The sequence below is a fragment of the Simochromis diagramma genome, unplaced genomic scaffold (genome assembly GCF_900408965.1).
Source record: "Simochromis diagramma unplaced genomic scaffold, fSimDia1.1 OVJJ01000159.1, whole genome shotgun sequence".
In the NCBI taxonomy this organism is placed as follows: Eukaryota; Metazoa; Chordata; class Actinopteri; order Cichliformes; family Cichlidae; genus Simochromis; species Simochromis diagramma.
In genome coordinates this window covers 3,286,845-3,309,168 of record NW_024387197.1, presented here as the reverse complement: position 1 = coordinate 3,309,168, position 22,324 = coordinate 3,286,845, and the positions used below count along the sequence as shown (strand labels likewise).

Sequence of the window (22,324 nt, the reverse complement as noted above, 5' to 3'; positions counted from 1 at the left end):
TGTCAGTGTGCAGCCCAATGCACAGTTATTGTGCTGCAATGTAACAGAAGTCTGTTGTGGTCAGTCACAAGAGAGGAACCGCGCTGCTATTTATTACAGTGCACGTCTTTGTTAAAGCCAACATATTCAGATGACGGTTCAAGGACTTCTTCCCAGGTGCTTGATTCAACAAGCCCCAGTGACATGCACGTACATACTGTATATACACACACTGGTGACAGTGTATATTTGGCTATGGGGTGTGTGATTCAGTGTGGTGCAAGCTGTGGATGGGCCGACCCCATTAGAAGCGAAGGAGGGGCTGTTGGCTCGGCTGTGGCCTGGGCTGCTCGCTCGCAGGATAATTTACGGCCCCTTCATCCTGGCGGAATGTGTTTGTAGCTAGGCGTAATGGAGGCCATCCATTCTCCCTGTCAGCATTGGGAAACACTTTTTTAGCCTGCTATGGGAGGAAATCTTTGACAGAGAGAGGGCAAAGCTGTTTCTATGCACAGTAGATTGCTAGCAAGGAGCTTCAGTGTTTGCGGGAATAGGGCTGCGAGAAAGATGCCATTTGTTTTATGTATTTCCCGTCTTATAAATGTGTCCACTTGTGGTCCATAATTACAAGGACTGCACAGTGTACTCAAGGTTTAGGCTCTAACAAGCATACACATGTGCTACAACTCTGTTTAACTGTCAAAGAAATCCTTTAAATTCAGTTTATTGCTTTGTCTTCAGTGACACGCTATTTGTTGTGAGTTATAGCACCTCATCATCAGCATATCACTGCATCTTCACTACACTTTACAAGGTGTTATTACATTTTACAGGAACTGGCAAAGTACCCGAGCAGAATAGAGAAAATCTGACAGGCCTTACTGAGTTCTTCCATAGCAACAAAGCCTCGTTGTGAAGACACTAATTTGGCGAGCGTCAAACAGCTGTGGCCTGACAAAGTCTTGGAACCAACCTGACAAAAAACAGCTGCAGGGGGAGCAACAAAACAGGAAGGACAATTTTGGTAAAAGCTTATATTAGGAGAAGACAAAGTCTCCAAATCTCTTGTCTTTTGCTCCGCTTTGTATCATTCCAAGACAGCTGTGGGAAGTTTTGAAGTGATGGAAGCCAATGTGTCACACTTGGCATTACTCAGAGGCCTCTGTGTTGAGTTTGTCAGCCCGCTGAGAATGTGCAGGCCTCAGGCAGACATGGAGGGAGCTTAGCGCCAAAATGGCTGAGCAGCATCACCTTTGTTCCTCATCAGAGCTATCGCATCGACCTTCAATGAGAGCCACAGGAGAGAGAGGAGAGCACTGAGGAGCAGGGGAAATAAATCAGTCACATGTGCACTACCCATGTATGTGTGTAGCTCATTGTTTTGGAGGCATCTGTTTGTGTGCACTTGCACGTACCTGTTTGTGTGTGTATTGTTGCCACTTTAATTAATTCTACTTTTCCTTCCCACTACAAGCTCCTCCTCTCCTTGTTGAGCTCTGGCGGGTGACTCTTGTTAGCTGCGCAGCGAGCAGGGAAGTGACTGCGCCTGACAATATAATTTACATTGTCTGTAGAGAGCGATCGGAGCACGGCAGCCTTATTTATGCCACATTAGGGGATTTGCCTGTGCTGCCGTCTCCCGGTCCAATCCATCAGATGGCTGTTTTCCAATGCCGCTTTATTGGAATGTGCCCTTGAGAGAGTGCTGAGTAGCAGGGAGTGTGTTTATCTGCGTGTGCACCAGTGCTGTGTTGTGTGTTTATATGGAGCCATATGAGGATTTGTTGTGTATTTGTGTGGGGTGGGGTACTGCTTTGTGTGAGCACGTCCACGCACGAGTGCGCCGATTCTGTCGACTGTGGCCAGCATTGTCAGACAAATGGAGTCCATTCTCCAACCGACCAAATTACAGCTTAACTTCAGAAGGGGAACAATGATTGCGAGGCCATTGTCATATCAGTGTGCCTGCGCAGCAGAAAAGTGGCTACTTTCCTGCTGCGCCAGGGCTTCTTATACAGCATGTCCTCAACAGGAACGAGCAGAATTTTTCCTCCACTGGCTGTCAGATCTGCTGCTATTGACTTGTCTCCCTTTGTAACGGTTCCAAATTACAGTCAAGCCATTCCCTCGGCATGTCTTTCAGTGGATAGCTGTCTCGATAAGTGAGTTAGATGCAAATTGACACGGACACCCACACGCAGCACAAGCATGGCACAAAGCTTAGCAAACAGGAATATGCATTGGAAAGTTCTGGCAGTGGAACAGAGTAATGAACGACACCAAGGAGCTCATTTTTCACAGAGGATACAAAATGTCGAGTCCGGAAAGACATGTCGGAGCTGCGAGGCGGCAACAAATGCGGCTCCAAGTGCTGCTCATTAATCATAAGGAGGGAGCGGTGGCGAGGGGACACGTATCCTTCTGTAGCGTACTTATGAGAGCATTATAAATGTGCAGTGCAGCTGGTTGACTGAGAGAGTAAACAGCCGAGCGGTGTACTGTACAGCCTGCCCTTACAAGGACGCTGAGCCTGAAGCACCTGTTAGGAGCGGTGGTCACCTGGTCTGCAATACTACAATACTGCACAGAGCATAAACACAGATCTATTTACTCCACGTGCAGGAGGAGCAGTTATTTCTCCTGTTTTCTTCTAGTTGTTTTCTGTTCTCAGCTCTGATTTGACAGGTTTACAGTCTTCATTTATGATTCATGCCGGGGCCCTACTACACAATGTGTGACAGACATGAAAGACTATAGTTTGCTCCCAGACCCATCATGCTTGCTGTGTAGGCACTACTGATTTCCAGTAGATGGATGTAAATAGAAAATGGCAACCAAAGCACTGTGTATGATAGAAAAAAAATCTCACAAAGTGCTGGTGGAGTGCTCTGTATTCATATTGGCCAAGTTGAAAGTGAAAGAAATGTTGTGGAAGAGTCAGAAAAATTGTAGTCTTTCTATGTTCCAGTCTTTGACATATATATATATATATATAAATATATATATATATATATTAGGGGTGCAACGATACACAAAATTCACGGTTTGGTTCGATACTTTGGTGTCACGGTTCGATATTTTTTCGATACAAAAAAAAATGTTCATGCCTTTTTAATTTGTCATTTATTAAAATTATAAATATATATTTTAACTCAAAAGTGCAGTTTTTAAATTTAATGTTGCTGAAACAACAAAGTAATAAAAAATAAATAAATCTATCTGATCGAGGAATCACTCATCTTTGGAAAAGAGAGTTTATTACAGAGAAATGGCTCTTTCCAAAATAAAAGCTATACTATACGCTTCTTCTGGGCTATATTCTCAGCAGCATATTAAACATATCAGGTCCCCATAAGGAGAATCCTGTGCTAACGGCTGTCTAAATGACTCGGGTAAAGTTTGTAGCATGCGTGCTTGTTGTTTTTGTCCGCTTCCACTTGTCTTTGCACTAGGATGATGTTGACGTAAATGTGCAGTCATATTCGTTGTGTTCCCACTAGTGCTGTCAGCGTTAAAATCTCGTTAAAATGACGTTAACGCCACAACACGGCAAATCTCCATTAACGAGCTACCGCGGATCGCCCCGTGCATGGGGCTGGACGGCGTCAACACGTTAACAAGCTAACTGCACTAACGCACTAGTTCCCACCCATGTAACTGAGCATTGCGTGGCACATCCGACATACTGTTTTACTTTTGTCCATGACGCGCTTACCTTCATATAAATATATTTATTTATTTTAGTATTTCTTCTTCATGGCAAACATCTCATCTCATCCCTCTGTTGAGCACCCAGCAGTGATGTCACAGCGCTCTATAATCTAGGACACCCTTGAGTACAGTCCTGTGTCACAGCACTGGAGTCCGAGCACATTTAAAAGCTGCCCGACAATGCAAAAATGCAATTCCCTTAAAATTTTATATCCTAATGTAATTAAACAAACCAATAACCCACAATAAATTCTACCCTTTCCCCAAAAAGACCAATGCCATAAAAACTTCCTGCAGCCAAAACCCACAGCCTCCTGACCCCACCCAAGTCCAGCCAGCCCCATCTTGTCTCCCCCCAACTTCCATATCTCCAGGACAAGGGGCAATTTAGGCTTTAAGTAATTGATGCTACTTCCTTGCTGTAAAAAAGACAATAAATGAGAGTTGGGTGTGGGCTGGGGTGCTGTGTCAGTGTGAGCAGTTAATGACTGTACAGGGCTGTGAAGGGAGGGTGGTTGATAAATTAAGCAGGGGTGAACTTTAGCACCCGCCCTTACCACTGGGAGGAGGAGGGAGAAGGGAGGACGAGGGAGAGAGCAGGAGTGTGAGAGAGAGAGAGAGATGACAAGGCCTATCACGGTGATGGAGTGGCTCGGCTACTCTTGGCTGCACACTGCTGTTTGCTCTCATTCTCATTCTTCGCCTGTTCAGACACAGACAGGGACAGAGACGCGCTGCTTTTCAAACACGTCTGCCGATTCCGTCTCTTCCATAAAATTGCACCACACCCATAACACGAAATAATATCCACAGTAAGCAAAATGCAGCATACCACGGACACTGTGAGAACCGTAACTGCTCTGTATACATACACGTACACTAATCACGCTGTACCCTGCAAGGACAGAAAGATCGGCTGTGAAGCTCCATTACACACACACACACACACAGATTCATACACAGTCGACACTGACGCACTTGGAAAATTCTGTGCTCACATGCATGCACATGCACTGTATTTTTAAAACACACCAAAGCTCAGGAATGCAAAACAGTGGGATACAGATTGAAGACAGAAGTGGAATGAAGGTGTTCATGAAAAGAAATGAACTACAGGTTGCTTCTTTATATGTAATACAATACAAATGAAGTGTGTCATCGCTGAAGTCATCGCTGTGCTGCTAAACATAAACCTTTCACGATGTTCTATTATTTCAAGCCTCATAACAGTCGAATCCTCATTTTTATGTGATTTATTGAGGCTTTCAGGAAGCTAAACTTTCTAAATACATTTCTAATTTCTAAAACATGAAGGATTAATTACTATTCTAGTTTCTTTCAGGCTTTCAAATTTTTAAAATTACATGATTTCACTGACACCATGTCTAAGTCTGTGCTGTGACTCACAAAAGCTGAAAATGTATTATATCCAGTTAAACTATGTTAGCTGTACCAGATGTACCAGTCAAGCAAGCATTTATCCAACAAGTGGTAATAGAGCATGATATACTGTGATGCAAAACAAAACATTAAAGCTTCTTAACAACTTGCTTTGGCACAAAAGGGACAGCAACAGAAACTGATCAGAAACCTTTTTAATGAATAAGTTAAAATAGAAGGTAAAAGTTAACGGTTAAGATAAACTGGAATTAAACAGTACATGTTGAGAAAGACCAAGACAGTGAACCAAAAGAGCCATTCAAATCAAAGGCTTTGGTATAAATATGAAAGCAATGAGTTTTTAATTAACACGAGAAAAAGGAAACGCTGCAGCGTTTTGGAGCTCGAGGTTGTCGAGGTATTGGATCACGATGCCCACTATCCTTAGGAACGACACTAATAATGCACAAATCTGCAACACATACAATTTTGGCATGTATGCATTTTAAGTCACAATGAATTATGTAGGGGAAGTGGTAAAACCTGTGGAAACTTTATGTAGGACATCCTTGTTTGTGTTTTGTCACTATCCAGGAGTTATTAATGGACTAGTTTTGGAATCCATAGTCTGCTGACGATGCCTCTGTGGAGAAACAAATCATTTTCTGAGTTTTTGTTGTAGCCTGCAGATATCTGGGCTGAGGCTTCCCATTCCACCCACTAGTTACTGTTTAATAACGCAGATAAAGTTTAAAAAGGTGAAAAGTCAGAATTTTTATGAGCTAGCCATCGTTAACTCCATTAGTAAATAATAAAAAGTGATGCTTTGAATACCTTCAGATTTCCCAAGAGGAGTTGTAGGAGAAGAAAGACACATTGGGGTTCCTTTGATTATTCTGGAGTGGATGACCCACTAATTGCAAGGTTGGTAGGTTAGCTTATCCTCTCACTGTACAGGTTTTGATGTATCATTGATTAGGACGGAGTTTTAAAGAAGACAGATCGTAGTTATCAAATAGACCTGGAGTGTTACTCGCTTAAAACATCTTGCTACAGATTTAGAGCATATTAACATAACAACTTCATCTACAGCTCAGGTTTGTAGGTATCTGAGAGAGCCAGATAAATACTCTAGGAAGGCATAAACCCTTCCTAGAGTATTTACTGTGTACTCTCAGATGTGCTCTTTCCTCTTCTTGTTCCTCATGCCTGCTGAAGTGACAGAGCAGGCGTACCAGCACACTTGCCTTAAATGCTCCATTAAAAAAGAAAAAATACTTGATAAATGAAGTTATCATCAGATATTAAAATTAATGAGGGGTATGCAGCGGTCTAAAAGATATGGCCCTGGTCTATTGTTGTAAAGGACAAAGCAGATATTGCATGCAGCTGGCTAGGTCTCTTCCCCTCACCCCGCACACACTTCATTTACGCTCACACACACTTTCTGTTTTTCCCCTATAGAGTCTAGGATGGCACAGTTGTCACAGCAGTTAATTTCGTTGGACAGAGATGAGGGTTGCACCGAGCTTCCAAACTGGCTCTGGTGGTTGTGGGCACATGACAATGCTGTGCCGTGGGTAGCACCTGTAGAGAAAAGGGCACACACAGCAGGAGTTTGTGTGTATTTACACATGGATAAGTGTACGAGCACGTTTAACTGTAGTGTGTCTGGGTTTGTTTTTTCTTCTTGTGGTTAACCTACTACTGCGTGTTTTGGGATTTGTGCAGGTGGGAAGCAGGTCTCACAAGTGTTACACTGATAAGGAGTGTCACCGACTGTAGTAACTGAGAAAAAAAGACATCCATGAACTTTAAATGTGACTAGACTAATTATCTAACAAGAATAATGGAAAGTTGGTTCATATTCTTCTGAACACAAGTCAGTCCAGTCTTTGATAAACAGGTTTAATTTATCAGCATTAATACAGTTAAAATAAAACTCCCTCCGATTGATCTGAATGGTTGCTGAAATTTGTTTCACTCCTTCATTTAATCTGTTACTAATAAAGCCCTAATTAATAATGATAGTAAAAAAGTCAGAGATCATTAATGTCAGCACCTTGAGGTTTTTTTTTCTTCCTACCTGTTTCGCACTGGCAGCGGGAGGCTCAGGTTGCCAGCACGTGACTCTTACTGGCACACTCACAGCACTAGAACAACATATTTTAATGACAGGAAATGTATATGTACCTCTGTTTCGCATGATTTATGACTGGATTCTTTATAATAAGCAATCTAATTACAGGAGCTATTAAAATTACATGCAGCCAAACCAATTAAGTTGTCTGCCTCTCTGAGCGTGTTTCCTGTGGGGGCATTTAGGGTTCATCAGCAGTTAAATGGCACAGGGATTTTATTGAGATATACAGAAGATTAGAAGCTCAGAGCTATTACAGCTTGTATAATATGTAAATGTGTATGTATGGGTCTTTCATAAGGACAGCTGTAAGGACAGAAATACAGTTTTCTCTGTTTCAAAAATGTACCCAAGCACTATACGTGGCTTCGAGGGAACACTATGGTAAGATTTACCTGCCACAGCAAAGCCCCCTGGAGAGACGCTCACAAAGAAACATGACCAATAAGTCTTGCTGTCAAAAAACAGAGAGCAGCATTGTTTTCCTCGTTTGAATCAAAGCAGAAGAATCTTATCTTAGTTGACTGGCATATACGGTATTTATTCACACTCGCGTTTTTGCTGTCTCTGAATTTTGTGTTTACAGGTTTGTGCTTTGCCAGCAGCAGCCTACTGCTGTGGTACATTTACCTCTACAATGTACTGCAGGTGCTTTCCAGTGCCTGTTAAATTCCAGTAACAGAATAATAATAATAATATAATACTTGGAACATTTCTTCTTCACGCAGCTTTTTTCACTCAGTGTTTATACACCAGTTCACATCTAATAATTAGTTATTCATCTCTGGCTCTCTTCCACATCCCTGCATGGAGTTTTTCCTTCCTACTGTCACCAAGTGCTTGCTTGCTCGATAACAAGCTTTAGATGCTTGGCTACAAGATTAACAGGAGTCCCAAGGAGCAGTACCCTCCCTGGAGAAGAAGACTAGCGGCAAAGATCAAGGCAGCATGGAGGGAAGTCATCTAACTATCAGAACTAATGGAAACTGGGATCAAGAAATGGATGTCTAAGAAGTACAATGCGCTGTCCATCCAAGTGTAGTTGGATGGTAATAATTAGAGGGAGGTGTCAGAACTGGGGAGATTGCACTACCAGAAGACAACACTGCAGATATTGAAGGTGGTTAAAAGTATCCCACACGCAAATGTGAACCATGAAGAGGTCATTAGGAAAGCCACAACTGCCAAATACCTACAAAGAATAAGGCAAGTCCTGGGAATATCTAGGCTATAAACACCTACCCTCTGTCACCCTGTTGGAATAATAAACTAAGCTAAGATTGATAGAGGCTGGGGTCTACAACACCAGGCGAGACTCCAGAAGCAAGCTGTGCAGAGATGCCTGTGAAGCCATCCAGCACACAACAGCAGAGTGCAAGATGCTAGCAGGCAGGTACATGTAACACCGTAGCCAAGTGACTGGCTTAGTATACAGAAACATCTGCGCCAAGTATGGCCTGGAAGTCCCAAACCGACACAAGCAGAGGAAGTTTTGATTGCTATGATTAAGTCAGACGTGTCTAGCTCATAATCTAAAATAAACTCAACCAAAATGATGTATTTCTGCCAGACTAGCTTTAAGGGGCTATTACCCACCACACCACCACATGGCTAAGTAGCATAAGCAACATGAGCACATGGATAATTAGCATATCTGTACATGCAGACATTATTGAAGATTCTTTGGCAACTGCTATTTCTTAGTTTTTATTTACACATATTTACAGAAAGGTGTTTTTTATGACTAAAGGAGCTTTCGGGGCTGAAAGTGTTAGTTAAGGCCTGAAAGTCAGTCAATCCCTGTGTTAACACGAACAGCTTCGCAGCATTAACAAACGTGCCAACAGTCTTGTACAAAAAATGTTTTGGCCACTATGGATAGTTTCCCACTTCATAACAGTTTTACAGTAGATGATTTTTTTTTTAAACTCCTGGAGTTCTGTTGGTGAGGCTTAATATTAGGGTGATGCCTGCTTTGATTAACTGTTGCACCCACACAGTATCTGCTCGGCCCTGCCTCACTAATTTGAATTATTGAACTGTCCTCTTCACTTTCTTTATGCGGTTTGCGCCTTTTGGAACATTTTTAATGGAATTTTCTAACTAATATTTTGGCTTTCTTTGTGGTACAACTCATTCTAGAAGTCTGTGCTTAAGTTTTGGTGAGTGAAATTTTAATATTTGTCACACTAACATCATCTTTTATATACAGTTCAAATTAAACTGTGTATTTCAATATAAAGTGATGAAGAAATGTTGTTTAGTGATTAACACATTTGCCCAACATCCAGAAGATCCCTAGTATAAGACAAGGAGAAGAGATAAGCCCCCGGGAGTGACAGAAAGGGCATCAGTGTAAAAATCTATGCCAAATCAAATATGTGGATCCATTCAATCTGCCAACATCTTGAGAATAAAGGAGCAGCTGAAAGAGGAAGATTTCTCTATAAATCTTGGCCTATGTAGTAGTAGATAGGAGCTATTGTTGTGGATCCTACAATAATAGAGAGAAAACCCCATCAATCAGATGATCCCTTATGAGCAAGCACTTGGCAACAGTGAGAAGGAAAAACTCCCTTTTAACAGGAAGAAACCTCTAGTGGAACCAAGGAGGGACACATTTGTCTTCCACATTTAACTTTGTCTTCCACTTTGTTAAGTTGCACAAGAATAATTGAAGTGATTTCATTGGCTCCTGGCAGCACTGTAGCATTCAAATAAACACAAGTTCATTGGCTGACACTTTGTCCACACTAATACGTTTTCGTTTGAAAACACGTGTTTTTCTCTCCGTTTTGGCCTTCCGTCCACACTGAGACGGCTTTTTCGGTCAAAGAAAACGCAGCATTTTGAAAAAGCTCTCCAAAGCGGATACATTTGAAAATGCCGTTTTCGCGTCACAGTGTGGACAGCGAAAACGGAGTCTTTTCGAAAACTATGACAGATTTTAGTTATGTGATGCAGTCATGTGACCAATTAAACAAAGATAGCAGTTGTTTTGATTGCTCTGAATTATGACAGCCCTATTAAAGATTAATCAGTCTGTACATGCTCCAGATAGCTTTTCTTCAAATTCTTTAACTCTCACTCGCTTTTGCAACTTTGTACTTTTGTGTTCACACAGCAACAACTCCACCTCATTGTTAGTCCATTTAAAAAACTCGGTGCTTTTCCTCAACATGTTGCCGCGACGTTTCAAAGAGCCGAAAAGTAAACAAACGGCAGACTAAATGAGGCAGGTCGAATCGTCTTGCGTTTCACTCATGCGCCGCACTGGAACGTAAGCGTTTTCGGCCGTTTCAATGTGGACGCACAACTCTGTGAAAACGACTGAAAAAAGTAGTGTGGGCGCGGAGCGTTTTCAGATGAAAATGCCGTTTTCAAATTTATCCAGGCTAGTGTGGACGTAGCCTTAAATTGCCGTGTGCAAAGTGGAACTTTTGTCAGCTGCTCCACAAGCATTTTTTTTTTTTAGATGAAAGAGTGAATAAAAGTGAAATCAATGAATAAGAGGCAAAAATGCTAGACTTAGAATAGTAATGTGCGATTTTTATGGTTCTGCGTGGTTAAAAAAAGAGCTTTACATAGTTTGCAATTTGGAAAGTAGTGCCAAAAGACTGCTAATAATATTATAAAACTGCAGTAAAATATCCGAGATGTGGAACACTGACTAACCAACATCTATCCTTTAATCAGATTTCAACTTTCCCATTCAGTCACAGAGCATTTAGATAGAAAGCATAACCCTCTACTACAATTCCTTCGCTCCTTTTCTTCCTTTTGTTTTCTCATTTCCTCTGTTTTGCTGTCCATCTCGGGCTTCACACTTGTGTCTGTGCTCTTTGTTTTCTCCCGGTGAGAAGGACAGAAATAGGAAGGGTGTGAAAGAGCTGCTGCAAGAAGATAAAGCTATTTGGTACTGTCACAAGTCTCCCATTGAGGAAGGATGGGGGGAGCTGAACAAGCAAGGGGAGCGACGGAGGAGTGGATCGGTCCATCCATCACCACCGCGCAGGACTGACACAACAAAAGATGGAGTGCCGGGAGAGGCCTCTCAGCTGCGACGGGCCGGGGAACTCGAAACAATATTTTTTGGCGCCTGTCAAGTTGTCCAATAAAGGAGGCCGATATATGAACTATCTAGCACTGATGTAATGCGCCTCATAAATCTGCTTTAATTACTCGGCATGGGGACAGCCAGTGGGAGCCCGCGCCTGGATTTATGGCATCTCCGCTTGGCATCTTAACGACTCTGTGCTTTTAATATCATTACCCTGTAATTTATTATGCTGCCAGGGTGCACACCCAAACCTTCAGCATAACTCTTGTTTATTTATGCCCGTTTAAAGGCCACTTCAGTGACACAGGCATTTAGCACATTTCACTTGGGCTTTAATCATTTGTCCTAATGAGGCCATTATGTAGTGGTGTCCTCTGGCTGGCTCCAACTGTGGCTTGATGGTTCAGGCCAAGCCCTAGGAAGCCATGTGAGGTGGAAAGACAAAGTTTGTTGGGTCATGGTCCCATGTGTGTGGGTCTTGCTCCTGCCCCAAATCCGGTGCCACCCTCTGGGAGGCCATGGCCTGAATGGCAGCGTTTAGTTCTGGGTGTTCACATCCAGCAAAACTCACATCAGTGACGCTGGCAGAAAACGTCCTTTCCTTTATCTTCCTTTCTCTGCCTAAAGATCGTGAAAAGCCCTCGGCGTTCCCCTTCATTGTTCCTTCCATTTCCTACTGTTCACCTCTCATTACCCCTCCACGTCTCCCTTTCTCTATTCATCCAGTTTGGATCCTTCCTTCCCCCAATTTATCCTTCTCTACTCTTCGCTCGTCTGACGGCTGAGGAGAAGGAACAGAGGGACGGGGAGGAGAGACGCGAGGGCGGGGTGGATAAAAAATGAGTTTGGGGTGACGACAGGCCCTGCCTTTCTGCTGCCATGTCATGCTAATGGTTTCCAGATCAGGCTCCATATTAAACCCAGGCGATACCCTGTCTCACGCGTCTCCATAATGCTAGCTGCTAAATGCCTGCGCAACCAGCTTTGACAGTGACATATTAGTTTTGCGTCCCTCTGCAATCTGATACCTCTGAGTTTGCCACCATACTAAAGATTTGATTAATGTTGTTCCATTTGGAGCCTGTAATTGGCTACGACTGGAGCGCAGAATAATCAGGCGTTTCTATTCAGAGCAGCGAGCAAGTAGAGAGGAAGGGGGAGAGAAGGGGGCAGCGATGCTAATGAGCAAGCTAGTTAATTAAGCCTGCAGCACGGTGGCGACAGTTACTGATGACTCCTATGACAAACCGCCCCTTCGCCTCTTCCTCATCCGCCTACCATTGCTGCTGCCGCTCCTCTCATTTCCTCTTCACAACTACTACCAGTGTGCAGCATGGTAGCAAAGTGATTTTCAAAGATGACTTGTTTTTAGTATTTCATCCAGGCTGCAAAACATCACGGGTTCAACAAGCTTGTGTCTGCTACCTCTAGAAGTCAAATAATCCATGTAGTGTTTTGGGTTGTCATTTTTACTGTGCAGTAAAATAATAAAATCTACAGTCAAACTTTTCTACAGCTGAGGCAGAAATATGATTCTCAGATATCTAGAGCTCAGTGGTATCCTCTCAGCAATCTTCCCTTCTAGGAATGCTATTAGGAGTGGGATTTGACTCCCTCTTTAATGATTTCAGAATCTTTTTTTGACTTTAAGACTTTGGACTAGTCTAATACTTTTTCTCCCAGTTAGTCTATTCAGCAGATATCCTGAAATACCAAAGGGGACGATTGGGGCCAAAAAGGCCTTACATACCTTTAGAATATAGACATTTGATGTAACATTGAGTGTTGTAGTCAAGTGTACCTAAAGCATGTGTTATGACTCGTATACTTTTGTCCATCGGTCATCATAGCAAATCATCTACTTCTGTCTGCATCAATCAATCCACAATGGATATTTTTTATCCTTGTATTTGATTTGTCAAAAACTTTATACCTGATACCCAAGCTAACTAAACCCTCCCAGTGGTTAGGACTGACACATGGAGCACACTGGCCTGTGGCACTGAATTATTGTTGATATTGCCGTCCCAGCAAAGACATGTCAAATGCAGCTGTTGTCACTCTTGTCATGGTTTTAATTTAAAAAAAAAACAACTTTAGAATGTTATTAGTTAATTTTCAATTTAATGGCAGCAACATGTCTGACAGAGTTGAAATGTGGTTAGTAAAGGGCTTGTAAAGTAAGCGATGCTAAAAAGAAACAGCTGGAGGAACATTTTGCAACTAATTAGTTAAACTGACAAGAGGTTAGTAACATGATTGGGTATAAAAAGAGCATCTTATAGAGGAAGAGTTTCTCAGAAATAAGGATGAGGATAATAAAAATAAATAAATAAGGATGAGTAGAGGTTCACCAATCTGCAAAAAAACTGCATCTATATATTTTCGAACAGTTTCAGAAAAATTACCTTCACACTGCAAACATTCGAGTCCAACCCGTGACCCTTTGCTGCACGTCTTCCCCTCTCTCTCTCCCTCCACTTTCTTTCCTTTCACTGTGGGTGTCAACAAAGCCAAAAAGTGTGGATGGCCAAAAATCAACAGACACAGGAGGCGCAGCGATTAGAACAGGTATAATTTTGTCATAGAAATCACTTTGCTAAGTGGACTTAGGAACACTCAAGAAATCTGTTATTCAAAGAACAGTAATCTTAAGAGAAGAAGCCATATGTGGACATGATCCAGAAACCCTGCCCTGGGTGAAGGCTGGAAAGCCGTTTTGTGGTCAGACCAATCGAAATTTTAAAATAATTATCATCAGCACTCAGTTCTAAAGCCTTCTAATGATATGGGGGTACATCACTGCCTGTGAGCTGGCAGCTTGCACATCTGGAACCAGACACCATCAATCCTGAAAGGTGCAGGTGTTAGAGAAACATATGCTTCCAACCAGACATGTTTTTTTTTCAGGGAATGCCTTGTACGGTATATTTCAGCAACATAATCCTAAATAGTGCCCTGCATTTACTAAAACAGCAGAGCTTCATAGTAGAAGTCAGAACAGACAATCGGAAACATTTAGAGCATCATGAAACAAAAAACAGACAAACAAAAAATTACATTTAATTTAGATAACGCTCCAAAATAACTGCCCAAATAGGTTCCCAGAGGCATCTCACGATGACGGTCATCTTGAAGCAGTAGCACGACTTGCTTCTAGAAGGATATTATTGTGTTGCAGATGTTTTTTCATAAACGTTTTGATGGTCCCGTCTCAATGTAGCTTATAACCCCTGTTTATAAGACAAGGAGTCCATGATGTATTTTTAAAACATCCAGTAACACAAAGCAAACATCAAGATCACACAAAGTTTGCTGAAAGCCAGGAATGCAAAAGAAAAAGAAAAAACTGCTGTTCTTTGTTTCAGTAAAATAATTGCTAGTCAGTCGTGGCATTGTGCGTTTGACAGCTTATTTAGCTGATGGCTGTCACTGAACTGTAAAACAGCAATTAAATGAATGTGGGATTCATCATGTTCATGTCGCGGCCTTGTCTCCTGGCATCGCTCTCAGACACAGAATACCTTCTCTGACAGGCAATCAATCAGAGGCGGTCTGACAGCAAAACCGGTCCTTCTCTATTAAACTGCAACATTATAGGACGGAAAAGAAATATTTGTTAGATTTATGGCGCCATCGCTGTGCGCTGTGAAATTTGTTCGTCAAGAATGTTCAGCAACAGAGTGACACAGAGATGATGAGTGGAAGTCATTTCAGCTGTATCCCCGAATCTCCATGAATAAAGTTGTAAATAGCTCATGTTTCAGTAGGAAATATTTCTGAACGGTGCTGCAGCGAACACACTGGTACCAGATATTACTTAAGTGGATACTGGACTTCACTTTTTGCCAAGCTATCCAGGTATTGGAGCCAAAAAGTCACCCAGTAATTAACCCACGTATAGAAAGTGAATAAACCTGATAGTCGTTTGACTTGGAGAACTAAACATAAAAGACCCCAGCCTCAGGATCCAATGTATTGCTAACGTTGGCTCAAGCTTGTTTTAATGGGAGTTCTGTATCAGGAGGGCGTCTGTGCCAAATCAAAGAAGATGCAGATCCAGCTGTTTCTTTGACCCCTTGGGAAATATGGGAACAGCCTTCTAATTTAAATCAGACATGTTTACGGTGAATATTAAAAGGTCCTAAACCTGACTGCTCCCTTTTAAAAGGTGGTGTGATGTGATGGTGTATGATTGTGAGAGAACAGTGCAGGTAACACTCCAGTGAATTCACACAGTGAGCGAGGGGATGCCATCTGTCTCAAGTGTCCCAACCCGACTGACCCGATGTTGTCCGGAGCTCCATGTGATAGCCTTTTGACCGCTAAGAGACGAGCCTTATTAACTCTCCCCCAAGTGCTCTTCAGCCTGCAGTTCAGCTTTTGTACAGGTAGAGAGTGAGGATTGGTCGATGATGTGGGATTTTCCCTCCTATCCTCTGTTGTTATTGGTCAGACGCTGACAATAACAAACATACAAGCAAACCCACACTGTGGAAATTTTAAGCTTCACATAAATACAGTGTTCCCATTGCAAACATTGGAAAATAATACACATATATATACTGACTTCAGGACACACACACCCACTAACTGCATGTTCTACTTATGGAACAACAACTCGAACAATGCTTCTTGTTATTGTTACCTCCTCCATGTGTGAGTACGTAGAGCCTGCTACAGTATGTTTTTTGAGCATCTATCATTAAATCTACTCATGCAACAAAAGTTCCAGTTCAGTTTTGGAGTTTCCTTTTCGATACAGGAGAAAAGCCAAACCCGTGATCTCAATGTGTCACGGGTTGTGTAACAGACATTTGTGCTAGCTTGTACCGTTGTTTGACTCCATCTTAAATTTACTGTCCACAAAGGCTCGCCTGTTGCAGCTCCTTATCCCAAATATGGCCGCTTCCTCCAGCCTGCTGTTATTATATCTTTGTGTGCATCTGTGCGTGTTTGTGTGTGTGTGTGTTGAGAAAGAAAGCGGAGGTGTGATCATAGAGGTGATGACAGCAGATGAGTGCTGTGTTTGGAAAGAGCTTTGGCCTTCCACACAATAAGAGATCGCTGTCTACACGCCAGCTCGTGCTCTTTCTGTGTGTGTGTGTGTGTGTGTGTGTGGGTGGACTCAGTCCTGAGCTGCCACCCAGTAGACTAATGACAAGACAAACAGCAGGTTAATTCTGTCTCTCTCACTACCTGTATGTTTACGTGATGAAAGCTCTCTGCCTCTCTGAGCTGCCTGACAGTTGTGACATTACTGAACAGCAGGAGCCACTCTGTGTGTGTGTGTGTGTGTGTGTGTGTGTGTGTGTGTGTGTGTGTGTGTGTGTGTGTGTGTGTGTGTGTGTGTGACTGATGACAGCAAACAGAGAAAAACAGCATGTGCAGCCTGGGATGGGTGAGGAGGAGGGGGGGGGGAGAAAAGATTCATTTGTGGGGAGAGAGGAGGAGGAGCAGGAGGAATGAGGGCGGACTCGACGGGTTCTTGAACTGACGCTGACCTTGGAATAAACCCTCTGATCTCTCCCTGACCCCAGATCCCTCACCAGGGTCCCTGCAAAGGGCAGGTTGACGAGTGGTTTAGAGAGGCTTAGGGAAGGATTAAAGGGTGAATGCTGACATTCAGATTTTATTCGGTAGAGCGATTCCTTCTGATTTGTAGCTAAGAACAAAAGCTAAAGTCTCCTTCTGTGAGTTTTGCAATTTGTCATCCTGAGCTCCTAAAATGGGAAAATCGTACGAGGGAGTACACAAGTCCCAGGCAAGCGATGTCTACAATCAATCATTAAATCGTTAAATCATTTTGAGGCTCTATTCTCAATAGAGTGAAATAATTCAACGCAATTACGTTTTTGTGAAATGTTCCAATAATCCCATTGTAATGTTTGGAGCACAATTACTGTGAAAAACTGAAAAAGTATAATATCTCTGTGTTTTTACTGATTACTAATAAAATGACATTTATGTGTTCCTTAAGTGTTTAAAACATCTGCATTTCCAAGTTTTCACCTTTTCAAACAACGTTGGACTTACTAGAATTTGTAATTGAACGATATAGATCAGAGGTGATAAACATAAGGCACAGGGGCCAGAATGGACCTGGCATAGACTGTTTAGATTTTGATATTTTAGCGGTATTTTCACATGTTTAACAGCTTTTCCTATTGATAAAGACTCACATCCACAATGCCATGCTACACTAAAGTAATTAACTACTAGAGCAACTAATAATAGAATAACTAACTAATAGATTTTTGGAATTTTGTGTGAATTAATGAAAACTAATGTTATAATTACACATCAGTCTGGGCAACGACTAATGCAAATTTACACATTTATTATGTAGTTTCACTTGTCAGTATGTGGCTCACAATATAAAATGAATTTGGCATTATTGGTAAATAATAATGTACGATATACTTTATTTATTCTAAAGGTTAATGAGTTAGCAGCCAAACCTTGGAAAAACAACTTAAAGCTAAATGAAATATATAAAATATTACAGATCAAAATTAAATAAATAGAAAATACAAAAGAGTGAAGTACTCCAGGAATCAAAGTTTTAATGGAATATAATAATTTTAAATGTAAGGTAAATTCAAACTAAAAAATAAAATAAGTAGACTGATAGATTTAATATTGTGTCTTGTTATCAGGTTAGTCAGTTATGGCCTTTCAGCTCATGCATGGGGCAAATATAACTTAAAATAGAAGTTTAGTTGTTATGTTGGCAGTTCTGGACTTCCGTACCAGGCAAGACTGATCAGTGGTAATGTGTGTAAGCCTTTTCTAAAACCAGTTTCCTGAGACTGGAGGCACTGGATGAACACAGAGAAAGTGACACACAAACACCACCAGCCTGTTTAACATCTGGTGCTATGCCAATGCACTTCACTGAGGCCTCTGACTAACTCAGGGGGGTCTCTCCTTTTGAAAGTTACCAAGCAAATTAGGTCCAGCTCAAAAGGTTCTGAGCGTCCCATCCATTTATAAAGGGATGATTTATTCTCCATGTGGTCCCTCTTTAAGCAAGAGGGCTGGAGTAGGAATGGTAAACACTGACATAAATCTCAAAGGATTTTCCCAGTTGCAAATTGCGGCTCTCTTACTTTTAGCTCCCTCTGATGTCGTCTCTCCTCCTCCTTCATTCCCAAGAGAATCAACACAAAATGTCTTGTAAACAAACCCACGTGTCCCATACCAAAGTGGACACAGAAAGAGGCAAACTCCCAAGATCTCCGTGCCCCGTCTGGGACATGAAAGAGGGGTGACGACATTTGCGATGACTGTCACTTTTTACTTTGGCAGTCGCCTCTCGCTGTGGCAAGAACGGAGTTTCCTTCAGTGCTCCAAAAATGGCTTGTTTATCCCTGTTTTTCAACACATGCAACTCAAATCAAAGACAGAAAAAAAACTGTTTTTAGCCTGGCCTATCACGCTTTTTAAATAAATAAATGAAAAAAATACAGATAAAAAAATACAGGCTGTGTAGAATGTCAATAAATGAGCCTGAATATGAATTGTCCACATGGACAATTCATATTTTGCTCACTCTTTCCTTACCTGGGCAGGTAGTAGGGTGTGTGCAGGCAAGTCTGAGAAGGTGTAAAGGAAAACTGTGAGTGCAGCTTTGTTTAGTGTTTTTTAGCAAGTTGGAATGAATGACAGGAGTTTTATTTTCTGCTATGTTTCAATAAATTATATTCATTAATGCCATTTTTTCTCCAATTTTAAAAAATACATTTTATGTGTTATTTTGACAACATCCCAAAAAGTCTGTTCATCTGGACTTGAAATGTTTCGTCACTCATCCAAGTGACTTCTTCAGTCTTGACCACTTTACAATCTGACATTGTCCGATAATAATGCAGTAACTTCTGTACAGTAATCGACCATTCTAGTTGAATAGCGTTAACACCAATGCAGACCAAAAACTGAACGTGACGTGGATTTAACAAAAAACAAGCCGTTTATTGAGGCTAGGAAACAAGGCACAAACAAAGGGCATAGGTGAAACTAAACAATAACCTAAACTGGGTGAACTAAAACTAAACATGAAAAAACCTTAAACATGGTGAACTGACATGGATACCTGAAGTTGTGACGTGGATGAGCAGACGACCTGACAAGGAATGACTGAAGACACACGGACTAAATACACACAGGAGGATAATGCGGGAAACGGAAACACATGGGGAAACAGCTGACACACAGGAACATAATGACGTCACAAGAGGAGAGTAAAACTAAAAACATTGAACATAGGAACACAGGACCCCTTCAAAATAAAACAGGAAGCATAATGAGACGCAGACATGACAACATGAACTTGACAACATGAGACTCACAGACATGAAACACATGAAGGGCAAGGGAGACTTCACAGGGGTTGAAAACACAAGGGGGAACTAATAAGCAAATGAACATAGGAAACCTAATGAGCTTAAACATACTATAAACATCAAAATGAACTAAAACTCAAAACACTGGATCATAAGACCAGGATCGTGACAGTTTGTCCATCAGAGAGCACTCTGCTAGCTCGCCTTTGGCAACATGGGTAGAGGTAGAGAGTAAAGTAGCAAATAAATAACAACCACGACCAGAGATGGGCAGTAACGCGTAACGCGTTACTGTAATCTGATTACTTTTTTCAAGTAACGAGTAAAGTAAGGGATTACTATTGCAAAAACGGTAATTAGATTACCGTTACTTTCCCGTAGGAACGCTGCGTTACTGCGTTACTAAAACCGTGATTTTTTTGCGAGAATGTCTCACGACAGTGACGTAAGCGAGTGCGCCGTTGGTGACAACAGCTGTGTGCAGATCAACAATGGATCACATATCGAGTGCGGGAGAGAGTATGAGCGTGCAGCGTTTAAAGCGTGGAAGTACTGACCTTATTTTGAGTTTGACTCCATAAAAAGTGACAAAAACATTAGCGTCCATCGTGCGTGGGAAGAAAACCTTTTACAGCGGAAAAAAAACCCCTAAACTTCCGAGCAAGCACCGAGTGCGCAACGACGTAATGGGAAATTCACAGAGAAACTCACGGATTCTTCAACTGACCGCGGCACACCTGCACCAGGGTAAACCTCCGCCTACCGCAGTCCTGCTTTACAGGTGAAAATAGAGCAACAGGACCGCTGAGTCTTTGACTTTATTTATTTTCTGCTGTGTTTTACTTGCATCTATTGAAAGAGTGAGTGTAAACACAAAAAATATTTTATTTTATGTGCTGGAATGTGCAGAAAATAGGTTTAAATGTTAAACTAATTTCTTCAAGTCAGAGAATGGTGCATATAATTAAATTTTTGCTTGATGCATAAAGTTAAAAGATTAAAACTGATAAAACAAGTTAAAAAAAAGAGACTTTTCCATTTGACTACATTTTGTATGATGGATTATGCAGAAAAAGTAGAATTGGGCTGAAAGATCTATCGCTTTATCACCTCTTCAGGTTGTAAATCGTGTTTTTAAAAAGTAACTAAGTAACTAAGTAATTAATTACTTTTGAAAACCAGTAATCAGTAAAGTAACGGGATTACTTTTTGGGGGAAGTAATCAGTAATTAGTTACTGATTACTTTTTTCAAGTAACTTGACCAACACTGACCACGACCATGATCGAGTGATATTGAAAACTCAAGCACTTCCTAAAACAACGACCAATGACGTGCCTTCAGTTTCCTGGACTCATCTGGATGAGTAAAAATAATTAAAGTATAATTTTATATTCCTGCAAATGTGTGGCTATGCATTTTCATGTGGGGAGCAAACAGAGCTGTTTTCACTCACTGCAAACGTGATCCTGTGCAGTCCTCCAGAATGCTAACTGCCCATCACTGGATGACGCATGCATCAGTCTAATGCTGATAGGTTGACAAGTGAAATACACAGAAGAGCAACAGATCAGCACTAACAGCAGAGACAAACTTTTAATTGCTTTTAACTCTCAATTTCACTTCAGCTCTGTTTTTTATCCCTTTGTTCTTCTCCACAGCTGGCTAAAGGACCAACAACAGCACAAGCAAGAGCCCACAGACCAAATGTATCATTTGTTTTTGTGCTGCTCCACCTGAAAACAAACACATGACTGGCCGAAGACTATCTTCAAGTGCTAACCCTGCTCAAGCATAAAATAAGCGTAACACTGTATTAAAAGACAGACAAAGACCAAATGTTTCATTATAAGTTAAATGATTTACAAACATGATACATGTGAACACATATTGATTTACAAAATCAAAGTAATTTAAGGCTGGGATGCGGTTTAACAAGTTGAAAATAAAACTTTATAGAAGAGATATTAACAACAAGCTATCATACCTTAAAATAAAAAAGATGTACAAGATTGCCAGTGGTTGAATTGTTTGTACTTTATAGTATGAACATGAAAATAACAGTGTAGTGGCAAACAGGCAGCTGTGAGTAGTATTCAGTCTAGCTTAAAAACAGCAGCGCACCGTTATATCAGTAATTAACTGTTGTTCATTAAAGTAGGTGCACTCTTGAATAAGAGTTTATTGCTGCCAGCACAGTACTTTATAATTTAACAAGAAATTAGTTACAGCGCAGTTTTACAGGATATCAGTTCAAATAATGTAATTTTTGCATGCTCATGATGAAAATGTACAAGTGATAAGTAAGTAATTAATAAGTAATACAAGTAATAAAACTTTGGGCAAGGCTTTACAGAACAATTACAAAAAATTAAAACAATTTAAATAATCAGAATTTCTTCTGCTTCTTCCCATTCTGCCTTGACTTTTGTTGAGACGTCTGTTTCAGTGTCCACCCAAACCACTGTTGCTCACACGAAGCCCTTTTTTCCCCAAGTAGCTTTGACAATACGGTGTGGACTCGTTGCAGGGCAATTTATGGGCCTGGAGCAGCAACGAGAAAAGAAAAAGATACAAGTGGAGCGACGGTGTGGATGAATAGGCCTTGATCACTTGTCTCCTTCCCTTCCTGATAGTCTGCCTGCTGGGCTCCCCTGTAATTACACTTTATGACTTGCTCCACAGTAAATGCTACATAAATCTTGCGACG

General features: G+C 41.3%; 1 long non-coding RNA gene across 1 annotated transcript; it reads right to left on the bottom strand.

Annotated features, from left to right (window-relative positions):
- Positions 1 to 17,827: 17,827 nt before the first annotated feature.
- LOC120745389 lies at positions 17,828 to 19,545 on the bottom strand. Its single transcript, XR_005698620.1, has 3 exons — positions 19,366 to 19,545; positions 18,837 to 18,868; positions 17,828 to 18,663 (listed from the first exon to the last, which is right to left on the bottom strand). It is a non-coding gene; the product is annotated as an uncharacterized LOC120745389 (long non-coding RNA).
- Between the last annotated feature and the right edge of the window lie 2,779 nt (positions 19,546 to 22,324).